Source organism: Haliotis rubra, unplaced genomic scaffold, assembly GCF_003918875.1.
Source record: "Haliotis rubra isolate DU_JTF1 unplaced genomic scaffold, ASM391887v1 Scf29, whole genome shotgun sequence".
Taxonomy (NCBI): domain Eukaryota; kingdom Metazoa; phylum Mollusca; class Gastropoda; order Lepetellida; family Haliotidae; genus Haliotis; species Haliotis rubra.
Genome location: NW_025766957.1, coordinates 2,600,982 through 2,620,768, shown reverse-complemented (window position 1 = coordinate 2,620,768; position 19,787 = coordinate 2,600,982). Strand labels below are relative to the sequence as shown.

General features: G+C 38.4%; 1 long non-coding RNA gene across 2 annotated transcripts; it reads right to left on the bottom strand.

Annotated features, from left to right (window-relative positions):
- Positions 1 to 56: 56 nt before the first annotated feature.
- Positions 57 to 19,313, bottom strand: LOC124281894. 2 transcript variants are annotated; one of them, XR_006899996.1, is made up of 2 exons: positions 19,158 to 19,313; positions 57 to 1,233 (listed from the first exon to the last, which is right to left on the bottom strand). It is a non-coding gene; the product is annotated as an uncharacterized LOC124281894 (long non-coding RNA). The 2 variants fall into 2 exon arrangements; XR_006899995.1 differs by lacking the exon at positions 19,158 to 19,313 and adding an exon at positions 11,176 to 11,387.
- Positions 19,314 to 19,787: the final 474 nt, after the last annotated feature.

Sequence of the window (19,787 nt, the reverse complement as noted above, 5' to 3'; positions counted from 1 at the left end):
TGCTATGTTACCTACACATGATGTATGTTCTCTTAAGTAACAACCAGAAGCGATCGTGTTTTACCGTTTACTTTATTTCTCACGTGCATACACTAACTATCCTCAACTAATAATATGAAAGACTCGTAAATAGGCCATTTGTACGTACCATGACAATCATATTTTCACTCTGTTATCGTAATAAAACTAAAGAATCACCAGATTCATTCTCTAATATATATTCACATTCATTGACAAAGGTTACAGAGGTTTTTTTTACCTGATTATTATCTTCTTAATGGTTACATTTGTACCGCATGTTATTGAATTGAGTATGTACTTTGTATTTTATGATCGGAAATTAAAAGAGAAAACAAAACAGACATAGTGCTCAGAATCGTCGCTGTACAAGACGCATTACATACAACAATACTGTGATATATACAAAATATACGCATTGCAAGACTCCGTATTGTGCTGTAAGCTTTACTTGATCTACGTCAGCTTATGGGCGTTCGTGTAATAATAGATGCTAAGCATATTTGAATGGCAAGAATTGACAGTTCCTTCATAACATATTGCGAATGTATTTCATAGCTTTGCAAACTATGCTTATGTCATCTGAAATATAATGTGGAGTTTTAACGTCTGCATTTATATGTACATGTTCAGGCAAGAGGTCTATGCAAGACATAAACGTTATAATAGAGCAATCGAAAGAGCATTGAATAAGATTCACATAAACATGTTCAGGGTGGTGCTTTGCTACCATACAAAATGGTGAAAATGTTATTTTTCAGAAAACTGACTTCTTCAATAAATAGAGGCAAAATCTTCATCCTTCATTGTCAAAGTTAAAGCCCACTATCCAAGTGTAAGAAGGCGCCGTGTGTGGGTTAAGCGAAATTTCTGGAAAAGAACGTTGTATCATTTTCCTGACAATATTCTAGCCAAAAATTCTTCATTTGCTGCATATCCTCTCAAACGTTAATGGTGTACAACAGAGTAGGGTTTCACTTCATTTACCATTTCCATCGCTGATCCAGTATTCTTTTTCGGGTGTGTATGATCAGCTACACGCTGGCACTAGTTGGTTCTTCGAAGTCAGTGAATCGGGCCAACAAGGCACCGTCGTTCATTGGGTGTTCTAGGAGTGAGTCTACATACGTTTTTCACTACTCCGTTAACACAAGCGTGTACGCATCGCCCAGGAGGAATATATCGACAACGGCCGCCTAGTCCTCCACAGTTTGCCTGCAAAATGGAAGGAATAATGTTAAATAAGGCTTACTTAATACTCAATCTGTTTGTTCTCCGACACATGTCGAGTAGTCTGTCATACAGACCCTGAAGCAAATATATCCAAGAAAGCCCACGCAAGTCTAGAAAATGGAGCAAGTCTAGTCTCAGGGCTCCTTTTCATTATATTTCATTATTTTGCTATGAGCTTTCTTCTGTAAAATATGTTTATTTCAGAGACTAGTTGTTAGTCTACATGTAGAGTAACGTGTATATTTAATTGTACACTTGCAAACTAATTGCACCAGTAAGACTTTATTTACTTAACAGCATACCTAATCTTTTTCCTTTTTATATTTATTTCTATATTTTGAAGTTACATATTCCATCCTTAACAAACATTCAAAGGAATAGTATACATAGCTAATCTTGGTCAGCCTTGACCGAAAAATCATTAGAAGACTGACCCTTTTTAGGACGATTTCTAATAGTTTTAAACAGCTTACTGATATAATAGACTATTGAGTCAGAAAATAAGAAAGTAAGATTGTTTATGGATAACAACTTCTTTTATTATATATGATGCGACGTTTCGGTATGGATTCTCACTCTTGCTTGACAACGGTATAAGAATCTATACCGAAACGTCGCATCATATATAAAAAAGGAGGTGGTATCCATAAACAATCTTACTTTTTTATTAGTCACCAACTTCTAAATGCCAATCAAACAGATGAGTCAGAAAACTTGGGAAAGTATTCGTTTGCTCGAATCATTATATCTTGGCCCTTGTGTAATTTTAGGGTTCTATTTCAAACCCGTCACCTAATCGATGATTTATGACAGTTTCATTTAAACCATACATCTTCTGTTTGACCCAGACGTTATCTGATTTCTATTTATAAACAAACGCCCCCAACGGAAAATCGCATGGTATCTTCCATTTCCGTTGTGATTGCCTGGGCACTTGTCTGTTCGATATGTGTGAGTACACAAAGGCACTCGGGAAGATAGTGAATGGTTGATATTATTAAAGATGTATCTGTTCACTATGGCTACGTTTTAATGAAAAGCCCCTCATCTGTCAAATCAAAATTGGCCACATCACTCGAAGTAGCATATCTGATCACAAAATTAAATGGAAATAACATTATTTCTTTCCCTGAAAAGGAAATCAATTTATGACCATCAGCTCAGTCAGTGGCTATCTTTGTACAACCTCATTTCACTACCCCCGAGACTCATATACAGCCACCCCCACTTCTGGAACCTCGACATCATTAAATCAAGAATATAAGTGCAAACCAAACCATGGTCCGTTTTCGTTATCGGTTCTTTGATAGACTGGAAATGTGTCCGCGTTTGCTTCTGTGTTCCTGTAACTTTATCACCACGAAAACCGTATTTTCCATATTCAAATACCAACAGCTGTATTGTTTTGCAATAATCAAATGGCCGTTTTATCAGAACTGGTCCCTTCAGCTTGAGATAACGAGCACTGACTCAACGCTACTAACCAGAGTGTATCTCTTTTATGCACGTATCTCACTTGGCAACCGAGCAAATACAAACCATTTCAGACATTCATATGTTAATTGGGCTTGATGGCAACGTATAGTGGCGACATCTACCTAGCTCATGACTTTATGACCCCTATCTTGACGTTATCGCTTACTTTCTGATGCCCCTTCATGTTAATGCTGATGTAAGAGTTGCAGACACGTGTGGAGGTGCCATAAACAGCTTTTGGGAGGCAATAAGAAGATATTTCTGGCCACACTGAGACAACGTTTCCTCTTCCAGACCATGATTCGATAATTGCTTCTAAAAGTAACAGTTAAGCACATTTAACACGTGCTGCTGTGGCATTTCATTATGCTGAGTGTATATTTATTACAGGAAAACTAAACTGAGACTCATTATCATTCTAATACCATGCCGCTTTTCATCATAGTCCTGTATCTTCGTTTAATATTGCTTTGTAATATGTTTTTTTTTTTATCGTTTTAATCATCTTTAATTGACATATTTTATCTTCAAATGAAATTTTAATTTAAATTATATTTTCATCTTTTTTAAATTTCTGCCAGTGGACATAATGGTGTGGGGTCTAAGGAAGTTCATGACTCGTAAATCTGGACGATCAAACGATAAACGTGCACGAGTTTTCTAGAATCAAATAAATGCCAAATTTTTGCTTTGAATCGATTTTCTATTGCAGAAAAGAAACATTAACGCAATGTTTTTCTTGGGGCATACAGTAGGTTTAATATAACAGAGCAATGATTTATACACGCAAACATTAGTCAGACATGTTGGGATTCTATCTGTGGTTTTGTCCCTTGAACATCGATCGAAATACTGTGGTTTTTTCAATCACTTCAGTCACTTTTACAGACAGAACCGCAAACTAAACATATAACCTCATTTATCAAAACAATCCTTAGAAAGTCTTCGAAGTGAAATAAATCATGTCAGCGTTTGATAATTAAAGCATTCAGATAGGTATTCTAAGGTAGGAATTATTGGTTGCACAGGATGTATATGCACGTGGGTGGACGTTTTGCAGACAAGCCCCGAGGTCACCATCAACTTCACACATCTAATGTTGTACCTGAAGCCAAGAGAATAGATGGAATCGCATGCAGTTCCGGCGAAACATTGCCTAGTATCCCTATCACTCTTATCAAGACACTGAACTACATGTTTATTGCCTTTCCTTTTATAACTACAACCATATGGAATGGTTTGCCCTTTATTGCTCGTTTCCAGATACCAATTGTACAAGACACATGTTTCAAAGGTGATAAAAAGTCTCCAAAGCGATCCTATGTCATTTAACATATCATAGATGTTGTAATATGTTTATACATGCCAGCATGTGTGTTTAGGTGTCCTAAAATGTATAAAATATAATTACAGCTGGTCTAATATTTTCGAATGACATATAGACATAGGTGGGGAAACAGGGCTAGTTAATGTGTATAACTTCCTTTGGTGGTGGGGTAGCTTAGTGGTTAAAGCGCTCGTTAATTTCGCCGAAGACTTGGGTTGGATTCTCCGCATGTGTACAATGTGTGAAGCCCATTTCCGGTGTCCTCCGCCGTGATATTGCTGAAACATGCTAAAACGGCACTCACTCACTGACTATGATAACTTCTAACCGGTATCTCAAAGTTTCCTGTAACTTTGATATTTTCAGTGGGCCAGAAAGGGCTTAATCCTAGCTTGTCCTTCCCCCTGACTATGGGCATTTTCATTTCAGTAATTTTCTCACTACAAGTTGATAATATTGTTGATATATAGCTATTGCGTAAACATCAGTTCACCAATGAACGGCTAATTTTACCAGAGACCCTATCATAGAAGAGACAATGACCTTCCGCCCTAATTAGGATTTGTATATTTCGTCACATCATAATCCAGCTATATGAAGGCGGTTAGAAAATAACAGTCTGATCAGCTCTGCTTGCATTTTCTATTTAGCAGTGCTAACTTTTCATTTCCTGATGCCAACGCGCCAGCTGCTTGAGATCAGACAGACCCAACTTCTCAGGAAAACATGTGCAGGTGCATAACATGTATAGAAACGATTATGCCTCTGTGGAATGTCGGATCTCATTCAACATTGATCTATGGTTTTATGGACGACAACAGGTTTAAAGTGAGGGTAACCATTCAAGACTTCTTCGTGATTACCAGATCGAATTATACAGACCCCAGTGTTAAGCGAGGGCGAAGACCCGGAAAGCTATCAACTGAAACAACCATGCAAAGAGCGATCATTTCCACTGTGAATTCTGTTATTGGCGAAAATAAACTTGCACTTTTCTGCGGTCATCCAGAGGAAAGTACTTATGGTTACATTAACGTTTGAGTTATCGTTTCCTGTGATTTATTTTGTAATCATGACCTCTTGCTGTCGCGTTTGCTTCAATGTTGTAAACCGATGTGCATCTTAGCACAGACTAATAGGTAACCTTTGAGATCAAGAATTCCTAAGCTAATATGGTTTTCACTAAACCTTTCCGTTAGATAAATATAGAAATTATTATTTTCAAGAGTAAATCCTATTGTATTCCCAAATATATTTGAGTGAGTGAGCGAGTTTGGTTTTACGCCGCTTTTAGCAATATTCCAGCAACATCACGGAGGGGGACACCAGAAATGGGCTTCACAAAATGTATCCATGTGGGGATTCGAACCCGGGTCTTCGGCGTGACGAGCCAACGCTTTAACCACTAGGCTACCCCACCGCCCTTCTTAGAGGAAGCTGAAGCAACATTTATTCAATCAATTTCATGAGGTATATAGGGTAACGCGTTATTGTTATTGCTATAGCTACAGTTTGCATTATCCAATACTGGCACTCACAAGCAATATAAACCAATGTTCGTTACTGTTGTCTATCCCGAAATACCTCTCAGTGTAGAGGTGGCAAACATTCTGAGCATGGGTATATATACCAGGATAAATGTATACATACCGGATGTATTTAACCAAAATACATACATTGTAAGTTATTAGTTGCTCGACATGTTAGCTTGAGCTATACATCATAGCAAGAGCTATACGTTGCAATTAAACCCCTTAATTATGTATATTATTACATTTAATGTATTTGTTGCATCATACAACATCAATTAAAATTACAATATGTACACACACACGCATACATACATACATACACACACACGCATACATACATACACACACGCATACATACATACATACACACATACACATACATACATACATACAGCCATACATGCATACATACATACATTACATACATACAGTCTTCTTGAGAACATCTAACGATGATAAGGTCCAGCTTATTTTTAATCACATGTTTATATAACAACCAAAACTAATGTGTTCACATTACATATATCACTTTTTTAAGAAAACATTTTACCCATGCCTCTGTACTTGTTTTGAAGCAATAAATCAAGTTATCCGTAATGTTCACTTCAGATAACTGTCAAAACAATTTTTCAAAGGCTTTGTCATATCATATATTTAGCATTTCTAGTAGGCCTATGCATGGCACTTAGCATGCATGTCTTTTCTACTTTGCACAGTAGCAATGGATGCACATAGAATATTTATACACGGGTAAATATAAGCAACATTGAAACTGGCCTCAGTAGTAGTTCAGGGCCTCAGTAAAGCTTTCAAGAGGTTTTATGGTAGACATGCATGTGGAAGAAATTTCTAAATTTGATGCATCAGTGACAAAAATTATGTCCTATGCAATTCCCTATTTTGACTTATACCACACGTTCCCGAATTATTTCAGGTGAACAATTGACTAGACTTAGCATATGTTTATGACGGGTGCCACAGCTTGGGCCCAATATGCTCACCTTTTCGCGAACACCCGGTATCATCACAATTTCATAGTGATTCATAAACACATGCTCTGTCATCGTATCGCAGGTGACAATCACTGGATTGTCTGGTCCAGACTCGAGTTGGTTACAAACAACACCGTACAGCTGTAATACTGCTGACACTAATTTGTGTTCTTGATATAGTCACAATTGTACAATCGTCTCCATCGTTAATCTACCTGCAGCCTCGCATATCATTTTAATTTGTAACCCACTGTTTTCTCACCTGAAGTCATCGGATTTTGAATTCTTTTGAAACCCAAAAGTCGTGTTTCGACTGCAACATGTTATAAAATCATGTTTCAGCTATACCATTTTATATAACTCTTTATTGTCTGTAACGGTGTTTTATGGCTACTTCTTATCTCTTCCTTCACCTGGCCACAAATACGTAACTATCTTTAAGGGCTGCTTTGCGTCCTGAGTAAGTGGTACCAGCAAAGCAGGACACGCCTAATGATTTCGCGAGCACCTGTATTTCAGGAATGAAATAATAAAAGTGTTTACGTTAATAAACTCTTAAGGAATTTCACGCCTTCAAGTCTTACTCATGAATCATGTCTTCATGAATCTCTGCTAAAAGTCGAAGATTCCGACGATATTGTGAACACGTGTTTATGAATCAAACAGTGGTGATATCAGGTGACCTTATCCAGTTCCACCGGTGTTATCCATTTTAAACAAATGCAAGGTTTGTCCACTGTTAATGTGGGAAAATACAGAAACATATGGTACACATCAAACTAGGGAATTGCATCGGACGTATTTTTGTCACAGATGCGTGAAACTTGGAAATGTCTTTCAAATATCTTAAAACTTGTTTAAAGCTTTAATGATGTTTGGATCTTAAACCGTCATCTAAACATTTCTTTGAAAAAGTCGTATGGCGCTCTTTAAAATGTTAGGAAAAGGATGAGCTCGAGTTCTGAAATATAAACACCCATGGCTTGAGCTGCAGGAATATTGCTTGACATAAACAAAAACGTGACTATTAGGAAGTTGAAGGCATGCCTCTTGGCATACAGTCTTGTGGAAACTTATGCTTATCTAGGTTCTTACCAGATGAGGCGGACTCACTGTGTTATTTCTAGTTCAGGTGGATAAAACGATGGAAGAGAATTGGCTATTTGATGGTCAATGAATGGCATCAGATCATCAGTGTGCATGAGGTGTGCTGAAGTTAAACGTCATAGCCAGAATACCTTGTGTTGATTCATATGCAAAAAGAAACAGATCTGCAAGAAGAGGAGCACAGTGGATGCCCATGGAAGCTTCTTGTATATATGTGTAACCAATATTTATACACAGATGTATCAACGAGGAATCCAGCATTTCACATTGTTTTCTCCGTGAACTTTGTTTGTTTTTTGTACAAATTGTCCTGAACCTCTGAAGACCTGTATCTGTGGCCACCTGGTTTTGTAACACAAAATCAAGGAATAAAGTTTTCCTGTAAGTTCGTCACTTGGGATAGCGGCGATCAAAGTTGAAATATCAAACATTTTGCCACAATTGAACTAGGTTCATTTCTTAGATAGTATAACGTCAAGACAATCCTTGAGGATACAAATTACATTAATTATATTTGTCTCAAATACTTTCAGTGAATATGAATGGGTCATTAATTGATTGTATTCATGGATTTGGTGGTACATCTGCTGGACCAAGAAATATGTCTTTCTTTGTGCGACCTTTATGGAGCTTAATATGGAACACATTAAAACGTACACCTGAATGTACACCTAACGCTTAGTCTCTGAAACAAACAAGTCCTTATACATTGAAAAGGAGCCCCAGTGAGATGGGAGATTCAGATCCTGAACCCGAGGAAATCTAGACTTGCTTCATTTAGGGCTTTAGCAGAAAGGGTTGGGCGGAGGGGAAAATAATGCGATTTTTGATGAGCTGAGGTGTTGAAGTTCATTTTGTTTGCCAAGTATGTTATTTCCATTACATACAATTCATCATGAGATCATTATTGAAAAAGTTGCCATTGAAGAAGTTAATTTCGATTAAACCATCTGTCACACGGTGTGGATATTCTGGATTCAAAAAGCTAAAGTATTGTTTATGTAATATACGTAAGCAGGGAACTCCCTAATTTAACATATCTCAGGTAAATACATACACAATGTATCATTGTAATGCATAGATAATATAGAAAAATATGTACAGTTTCAAGGAAAAGGTCGGGTTTGTCTATTTTCATAACCTAAGACCATACGCTATAATTCCATACCCGTTCTATTTCAGGTACGGTTGAATCACTGAATCTTTAATCGTGCATATAAGCACATGGTATGTTTGAATCATTAGTAACACAAGCTTTAGAAACCACAAAAGAATTACCACTTACAGTATATCATATATTATGCAATATTTTCATAAATACCGTTCTCGACTGAGCTAGAATGGCTTATGGGTTTAGAATTAAACATATGGTATCACTGGCGCCCGTGGGCAAATTAAGAACAATATTTTAACGTGTCACGTATTATTTTCTCTCCAAAGAATTCAAAGGCTAAAATATACCATTCGTTCCAACGGATTTATTTCAGTTAGAGTAGCTGGTTAGATTTCAATCTTAAATACGTATACATAACAAGTATAACCATTAATCAGTATTCGTGTGAATATTTAAAATACCAAGGATGTACATGGAATAGCATCGTTTTCATTTACGCTGAGAAGAGAGGTTAAAGGAGGTAAACATATTTAGTTTCCTTGCATTGTGTTGGAATGGATTCTGTAGCCTTCTAAAAAGGCTTTGACTATGACGTTTATCTAAGATAAACAGACTTAAGAATACACAAGGTATAAATGAAACACGTTTCTCGTGTTAGGTAACGCTCCGTGTCCGTTAAGGTATGGTAATCAGAGAACACATTAAATAATGAAGCCTATCTTACTTCCAAATACGTACGGGTTTACTCAGCTTTTACTCGGAGTATCAGCAGGATGTATTAGAAAAGCCCGAAGTGGAGAAGGTCCTATCCATATCACTTTTGTGAAATTGATTGAGTGTTGTCATACGCCGCTTTTATCAACATTTAAGCAACATCTTAATAATGATAATAATCTCTAATATGTATAAAGCGCCTGTTTCCACACACTTGTGCATGCTCAAAGCGCTGACGCATTATTACCCCGGATAACCCAAGCTGCCTGTAACGCGCTGGAAGACAGTCATATCACTTTTCCCACCGGGTACCCATTCAGAGCTGGGTGAACAGAACAACCAATGAACAAACTCACTTGCCTAAGTGAGACCACATGTGCCACATGTGCTTCGCTGTGGGGCAGGACTGAAGTCCTTAAAACTCATTTAAGCTGCCAAACACGGTCACCCATCCATACGCGCACAACGTTGCTTAACTTCAACTGATTTGTGACTGTATGCATGTGACCATACACCACTACAAATGGATCTTGGCGGGGGGAACCAGAAATGGGCTTCAAACATTATACCCCTGTGGGTTTGAAAGAACTAGTATGACAAAATATATATAGGGATATGACTACGTTTACGGCAGCGAATAAGGGAGCCTTCACCCTGCTACCCATCTCGTACGCATCAGCATTATAAAATGCAGCATCATTTATCTTTATCAGACTTACGACCATGATGACCTTTTGTACATATGCAATTCAGAAAAAGATTTTGTTTGCAGTCTATAATGGGTTTGTTTTTTTCCTGTACCCTCAGAAACATCTGAGAATGTCATTCTCGTAAATATCAAAGGTACAAGAAAATCATGAGGCTCGATATCCAAGTAAAGTATAGTTATTTTAAATCAGAGTTTCAGTGGAAATCATCATTATGGCAATCAAAAACATTTTCTAAATAATGTCTTTTGTTCAAATATTTCTGAATAAACTATTCTCTTCCACTGATACACCCACCGCAATTAGAAATAAAGAGATTAATGATCAATAAGAGATCGGATTTTGTAATGCATAAAAATTTACAAAGAATCCACAAGATGACTTCAGCTTTTAAATATTCAACTTACCCTTTATGTTGTGCAATAGTCCAGCAGCTCCAACCTTTTGTGTCGACATTTCACATCTTTGGTAATATGTTATCTCTACATCTATTTCTAAGAACGTTTCTTACAACTCTCGGTGAAAAGTTGTTTCATCAGGGTCACAGCAATCACAGGCTTTAGTAAAGCTTTGAACTACTTTTTAACTTAGTGAGTGAGTTAGTATGGTGTTTCGCCGCTTTTAACAATATTCTAGCAATATCACGACGGGAAACACTACAAATGGGCTTCACAGATTGTTCCCATGTGGGGAATCGAACCCGGGTCTTCGGCGTGACGAAACAAACGATTTAACCAGTCGGCTACCCCACCTCCCCCTTTTTAACTTAAACATAAAAAGAACATTAGGAGCGATCTGACACACAATTTACTTTTGGAACTTAAAACATTTCAGGAGGCAATTCGTTTGATAAAGTTATTAGTGTTAATCCGTTTAAATTCAATAGACAATATTCCTTGAATTTTCAAATGCTAAAATGTATAACATGAAAAAAAGTTAATATATACAGGCTTACCATTAAAAGGCTAGTGTCGTATCTTTTAAATGGCGTTCTTTCTTGCCACTGTCCAGTTGACCTTGAAACTGAGAACTGTTCTGTGTATGGGACAAGAATGCTACCCATACCTAACACGAGCATAAATGTGCAGGCGACCATCTTCGGTGCTCGCCAACTTTGTAATGGTCGAGTATTGACCAGTTAGTTATTGAGTCCGTACAAGCACCGGCTTAAGACACACGTCCACCTGATATTGCGAGTGGGAGGGTGAGGATCGGCGCCACCTAATAGTATGAATGGGATGCTATAATTGGTTGAATTGATTTCTTATTTCTGTCAACGAGGACGGCTTATCATTAAAAGAGAGATTACATATGAGAAAATGTCTCTTAGAACATCATGCCACACGTAACGTGTTATATTTTATCTAGGAATGAAAGACCATTGTCATTATAAATGAAAAAGTAAATAGACTTTTTCTGTTTAGTCTCGATCAGATTAAAATGTTTTGCGTAGTGATTCGTAGCATGGCACTGGCGTTATTTCCATTACTTAAAAAGAGGCTAAAAGGGAGTGAAAATAATAACTCTAATACGGCAACCTTGACATTATGAATGTTTCAGTGCTTGAGTGACGATCCATTCAACCTTATGTTATGACACGCAATCACCACGGAGGCACGTGGTTCAGTGCACAAGTCACACATGAAACACAAGGCTATGGCCCTGTCCACCTGTCTACTTTTAAACCAAAATACTTACTTTTTAACCAAATGTTTTTCATAGGGAGTACTACCAGTTGGGACAGGACGTGCCCAGCTCAGTGTTTTTCCCATTACACAAGAAGGAATTTGATTCTAAGGATGGTCAAGATTGGATATCCTTTTGAATTAATTTTGCTTTTTATGTTTATCCCTTTGTTGTTGAAGGCCTTACTCAGCAATATTCCAGCTATATGACGGCAGTATGTAAATGATCCAGTCTGGACAATACAGTCCAGTGATTACTGTTGGGACCAGCATTGTACACAATATAGTGACATCCTTCAGCCAAGTCAACCAACAAACAAATAGATATATATGCTACCGCAATCAATATGAAAAGGAAAGTAAAGGCGAAGTGCTATTGTTATGTGCGTAGAAATCTTAGGCTGATTACAATTGTTCTTGAGCAATACATGCTTGTCGTAAGAGGCTACTCATTGGATAGGGTGTGCAGGCTATCTGACGTGGGGGTGGCGGGGGTAGCTTAGTGATTAAAGCGTTCGCTAGTCACGCTGAAGACCCGGATTCGATTCCCCATATATATACAATGTGAAAAGCCCATTTCTGGTGTCCCGCACGTGATATGGCTGGAATATTGCTAAAAGCGGCGTAAAACTAAACTCACCCACTCTCTGACTTGAGTGATGCATGTCGTCTAATCCAAAAATCCCATCGATTATGAGAGCAATCAGTGGATTGTCAATTTTTAACAGACCGCCGTAATACTGCTTCAATATTTCTCACTGTGGCGTGTAAAGGGATACAAGAAAAATATTTGTCCTGTACAATCTTTGAATATTCACTTTTTCCAAACTTGGACCAAAAAATGTAAAAATGTCTTTATCAACGTATAAGTGGCATTACAGGCTGAACTGAATCCAAACTGTGTCGGAATATGTATTGGTTTCAAACGAAAACCACACATAAAGCCCCCGTCGTTTACTGAAACTTTAACTAGATCCAATAGGATAACAGACCAACTGCTATTGTTTAGAAGTCACTGTGCCATATACGTGTAGTAATAAGCTTAACTAGCAAATTTAGACTACCTGTTTCAATTAATCCTGAACCTAAGTATTTTATGTGCGAGTCTTAGGCTGTTCGGCGTTATTAATGTAACTATGTTTCTTTATAGATGTGTGAGACGTCATTACTAACACTGACGTGTGCAAATTAGTTTTGATCTTCTCGTTTCCGCATTACGAAGTGGATCTATAATGTCCAACATCTGCAATCGTTACATATCACCTAACCAAACAATGTATCATCAACATCCTTTATTACGTTTATATGGCAAACAGTACAACATGTGTAAAACAGTATGGTAAAGACATGCATATGCGCCACACTGAGAATGTAGATCTTATTACAATTGATACGATTATGTGTTCACAGAGATTTTTGTTTCGATCGAAGTACAAACACTTTTTTAAGAAAGATACAGTCTTAATAGTCTTTTCATATCGCTTGTTCTCGTCAATTCAATAAACATTTGAACATGAGGGCAATTTTCAGGAAACTATTTAGCACGATACTCATTATAAAGAGGGTATACTAATGTAATATGGAATTCATCTTCTAGTTCAGTCACACAGGAACTACAAAACGCAGTTTCATAGTTTTTGGAGTATCTTTACGAATTAACATTAAAATCATGTACATTACTACGAAGTTTTGTCAAACATCTCCGTAAATCTTTTGAAGTAATAGTTACAAGATATATTTCAAGAAAATAGTCAGTCTTTATGGTTGAATAGAACGTCAAAGATTCGTAAAAAGCTATATATTGATGCCACTCTTGATACTATATGTCTTTGCAACGCTGTTTAAAATTCTCCAGAAAACGTTTCTCGTTACCAACATCTTGTGCTATCCATACATAGCCGAAACCGTATCTAAATAATAACATTCTCACTTTTGATACCCAGTTTTCATCCCCATTATCATCTTGTCTTTTTAACATTTCATAATATTCTTTGTATATCTGTATGGCGGTTGCCGTAAAATCTTCATCCAAAACGACCAAGGCTAATATAGCATATATTTCAATAGGATAACGACCTCATTCTGCCAGTGCGGTTCTACTTGATGCCCTAGAACCAATCTGTAATACATATTTACAAAACCTTGAATGAACCTTTCCGATTTGTTTACGTTTTTCCCATCCCCAAACAATGTATATAGGCTGTGTATGTATTACTTAATTAATATATAGAGATCATTACACGAGCAACTGTGCCATACGACTTATACGAAACGAGTGTGAAATTTTGTATTGTCCGAGCGAGAGCGAGCAACGATAACGCACCTCTTCATTGACGTCACGTTCAATTGCTTAATGACGTCACTGACAACAAAATACAGAAACAATGGTTGCTAGGCAAAAATGATATGTGCACATATGTAACATATGATATATATGACACAGTGTAATAAATACAATTAATACTGTGGCAAGCTGATGTGCGAATCAGTAATGTAATAAGAGGAGTAGCGATTGTCGGATCAATATAAGAGACCTTTACGTAATCATAAGGCACCTTCATTGTACCATTCCGACTGTATCATAACCATGTGTGTTTGGATCGTCGTTAATCAGTTAAGAAACCACGTGTTTGCGAAAGGTGACACTATTTGTACCCTCCGGTGAAACTGCTCATAACCACATTCAAAGTCAAGTCACGTGTTCACCTGAACAAACACGGGAACCAATGATACTTGCCATATAAGGGAATTGCATCTGAGTGAGTGATTGAGCATGGTTTTACACCGCTTTTGGCAATATACCAGCAATATCACGGCGGGGACACCAGAAATGGGCTTCACACATTGTACCCATGTGGGAAATCGAACCCGAGTCTTCGGCGTGACGAGCGAACGCTTTAACCAATAGGCTACCCCACGAACCAGTACATTAAGTACACGAGTGACGAACGAGATGGACACTCGTGTTTAACTGTATACGCACGGGTGTCACAGTCGAGGCGGTCGGGTTCATGGGTTGCCCATACGTGAGGGGACTTCTTTGCAGCAATGTACGGCTTGTGACACATTAAGACACTTCTAAAGGGTTTCATCTGTTAACAACTTCTCTTTGGAAGGATGGAATATCGCTTACGTTCGTGTAAATAACATTCATTTTCGAATGAATTAAATTTTTTCTAGTTTTTTTTATACTAATGGTTATTACAGTTTTCTTTTGGAGATCTCAATAGTATAATGTTCAAACAATATCAACTACACTATTTATACTTCTCCCACATTGAATGTTGTATTATATTCACAGACACATTTAATCCAATTTCAGTTAATAGACATGAAATGTGACACTAACAGTGCAAGTTTATCCTATAGTTCATTACTGCTTAGGTAGTAACAGCAATCACTGACCATACGTGCCTATATCTTTTAATATACTTTCCGAAAAGGGTGATATTGATATATAAGCTTTTATTCCTCCAAAGGAAAGTACAATGAGATGCATATACATTAAATTACATTATACATACATACATTTTTTGGGGGGGTTATCATTATTATTGTCATTTTTGTGTGTGTATTATTATTTTATTCATATTTTTTTAAAAGAAAAGAGTTCCACACGTGTGTTGAAGGACTCAATGTGAGTTATGATGGTTTTGGCATACTGCAATGTCTCGTCATCACTCAGCTGTAACGGAGGTCTACAGGCCTAGGATAGCAGCATGGATGCCAGTCCAATGTCACTCTGGTTGTGAAGGCAGACACTGACCTCAATTGGACTGCAGTTGATGATGTCGCACCATAGACTCTCTCTAATATTAGTCAGATGTTCCAGAGCAGGAGCACACAGTGTGCACCAGAAGATCACAGTAGTCCTCATGGCACAGTTTACATTGTCCCTTGACTTTGCCAGGTCTCCAACACGCACACAGCTGGACAACGACTCTGCACAAGGGTTTCAAGGAAGGATAACTCTTGTCTACCAACCAGGCCATGTGAGGTAGGATATGGGGGTGAATCAGTTTGAAGTGCTTCAGGTCGGGATCTTCATCCATTCTGGTCACCCACTGCTTAATAGTGGCTTTAACCTTATTCTTCCAAGACATGTACGTCATGAATGTTCTTGCAACTCATATCTATGTAGAAGTCGACGAATATCAGGTATGAAGCCCAGTGATGTACTGCTACAGTTATATCTGAGAGAATACAACCGAGTGAGAAATAACTGAGATGATAAATTCTGCCTTTTTGTATAACAAAGTCTCCCCCAAAAAAGAAGTTTTTGTTTGTCGATATATGCCCCTAAAGGAATGACACCAAGGAGAGCGTTGCAAATGTCAGTCCTTGTGCACATGAAACGAATGCAGAGTGATAGGTTCATCCGGGAGCTTCATTTGTTATAGCTACATCCGGGTGCTTCATTTGTTGAAGTACAACTGCAAGTAGAGTGCCTGGTTGGCGCAAAAGATTCGTGATCAATTTGCTGGAGGCTGGACTTCAAGCTTGAAGATCCTATTGCGACACATCAACATCAAAGTTGACGGGTTCAATGGTGCAGCAACGTTCGAGTGCGATGACGGCAGATTACAAGTTCACCAACGAAATAACCGATATGGTAGTTGGGGGGTCTTGGTGTTAGGGTGCCGTATCAAACACGCTGAGATCTAACCATGTACGCCTTCAGGGCAATTACGTAATAAGGCCACTTTCATGGCGCTGAACGCACATGCGTTCTGAGGTTAAACAATTGTTAGTTATTAAAGAGCAGATGGCCAATTTTAGAGCCAATCAAGGAAAGCGCATTTGAGGTAAAGGTGAAGACAGCTCCTCGGTACAGCAGCACTGGAATGATCTGGCACCGAATGACTTCAACGAGGTACAGAAAGGAGGAATGCAAAGATGCCGAACCAATATTCCTGAAGTGAAAATGACAAAGATAACTGAGCTAGTCTTCGCTAATAAGGGATCTTTAACGGACTGTGAGATTGGAATGGATTTGACCAACTGATAGACTGCTGATGCAACATTGTTTTAGTCTGAAAGGAGTAGAAATTCCAGTTACCTTAGTTCTGCCTACATTAGGTTTGAGCATGTTATCCGTCATGAAACAACACATGATTCCATGCTGATACATGAATCTTCTTGCCTTGCTTTGGTTAAAGCAAATCCTTTCATCAATTGAGAATCATCTGCATGGACGTTATGGCCAATCTCAGTAAGTAAGCCTGGTTGTACAGATAAACAATGCCTCAGGGGGACTGAGGGACGCCACATGAAAGCACTGCACCCTGAGACAACTGTGACGACTGAGATGAGTCGGAATGATAGAGCATACACCTCTGAAGTACTATGTCAGTAAAACCATAATCCAGTTTCAGAGGATGGATTAAACTATCACGGTCTATGGTTGCAAATGTTGCAGAAAGACCAAGTAGCACTAACATTGCAAATTTACCTTCGTCAACATGACAGTCTCTTTACTATGGGCTGGATTTTAAGGATTCACACGGTTCCGATCATTCACCGCCAGAGGGAGTTGCTCCAGCAACATTAGGCATTACACAGCACACCAATATCTACAGAATGGGAACATTACAGTGCGTCCATAGCCTTCCAAATCGCCCAACTCCAAACCCATTGAGCATTTGTGGAATGACCTCGGCCGACGTGAACGTCAACCAGCGCTCTAGACGCCGAACCATCTATTGCATTCATTTCAAGGAAAATGGGCCAGAATTTCACTACGTCAGCTCATGACGCAAAGCTGTGTGGACTCATTGGGGAACTCACTATCACTTATGCAGTTGAGCTTAGCAAACGCTTAAAAATGATTGACAATTCAAAAAGTGTAATTTCTCGACTGTCGGTTTGGGTTTCAATGAGAACTGGGCGTGCAGGCCTAAAGTGAAATCTTTACATGATCGTCTCATTTATCAATCGAACTACGCAATAGATTCAAAACTACTCTGTTGTCGACAGAGAATTGATACAATAACCGTAGGGCACATTTCAACACCTGCTGCTTAGGTGAGCTTACACCGACGATTTTAGGTTTGGCTTCCGGTTTACAAATGACAGGAAATATTACTGGCGACACAGCGGCAATCGGCATGTCAGGATAGCAATTCTTGATCGGTATGGAGCGGTAATATCATGATGTTGGGCAGTATTACATATGGCATGCGACCTAATCTGGTAATACCAATGCTAGTCGGAATGATTACACAATGCCATTTAGAAAGTGGTCAAATGCAACATATGTTATATTTGAGATTACACTTTCTTAGTAAAGTACAGATTCTAGTACTTTTGGGGTTGAGGCCCATCCTGGATAAAGTACTAGAATTTGTATTTTACTAAGAAAGTGTAATCCCAAATATAACATATGTTACTAGTCGGAATGGTGTGTCTCTGCAACAATATAAACTGCAAAATGACAATTCCAGACAACAGTGCGACCAGGTCGTCACCGATAATCTCCAACGATAATTCATACGGTCAATGGACTGACCCTCCAATGACATGACCCAAATAGAGTATCTGCCGGATGATCTCTTTCTTACAAAGGCATCATTTGATAGTTAAGGTGTAGCATAAGTGACCCTTCTCATTGAACATACGGTATCGAATAAGTGAAAAGGTAGTAAATTCATTCATTCCTCTACTGTACTTGAAATCTTCTCTTTGAAACACCATGATACACCTTTCGAGTTTTATCATCAAACTCATTACGAATATTTATCAAGTGTTTACAATTCAGTGATCAGCAGCATGAGCATAAATCTACGCAACTGGGACACCATGACATGTGTCAACCAAGTCAGCGAGCCTGACCACCCGATCCCGTTAGTCGCCTCTTACGACAAGCATGAAGCATGTTACTGAAGATCAATTCTAACCCGGATCTTCAAGGGTTCTATATGTTTACAAGGGGAAGCAGGCTACCAAATGGATCGGATTGTCAGGCGATTGGATGACTTGGTTGTCATCGTATCCCGACAGCGTGAATTGGTTGTTCATAATATCGATCAGTGGGTTATCTGGTCCAGACTGGCGTATTTACAGGCCGCCGCGATACAGCTGGGTTATCTCTGAGTGAAGCGATAAACAACAAATACACAAACACACGCTGTCCAGACTTTACACTCATCCAACATTGCAGTCAAGAGGCAAACAAACAAGATCTTAGCGTTGTTTTTCGGGAAACAATAACAAATACAAACATATTCAAAGCTGAAGAGCAAAATATACATACCATTAGGACATTTGTATCGAATCGTTTGGGTGGGGTTCCTGCTTCATCGTCTCCGTTAGGCAACACCATGGTCATCCCTGGTGATGTAAAGGCAAAGCTAGTCATTATCATCATCAGAAAGGTGAGCCCTTTGGTGTATGGTGAAAACATGCTGGCAGATCTGTCTTTCTGTCACTGATAAGAGCTGGCGTTGACATGATATATACATATTCAGTCGAACTAGTTTGCATAATTTATATACCGCATCTGTTTGTGTATATGCTGTGGGAGTATCTAAACATTTCTATTACCAACAGGATAACGAAATGCGATCCACATAGATGTCTGATTCTCATTAAGATGTGGTATTATCGCGGAATTGCATTTGTTACGTGAGGGAAATGCTTTGGTATGACACAAAGCGAATAACAAATGGATCTTGGCGGTCCTAAATTGAAATAATGCACAGTATTATGAAAAGTGCACTATACAATTTGAACCTATGATCGTTGCTTTGGAAGAAAGCTGAAGACTATATAAAGGGGTGTGCAGATAGGGATGAGTTCTTGAAGGAACTGGTGTATTGTCTTTGTAATAAGAATAATCGTTACCTTCTTTCTAACGTACATGCTTACCCTCACCGCGAACAGT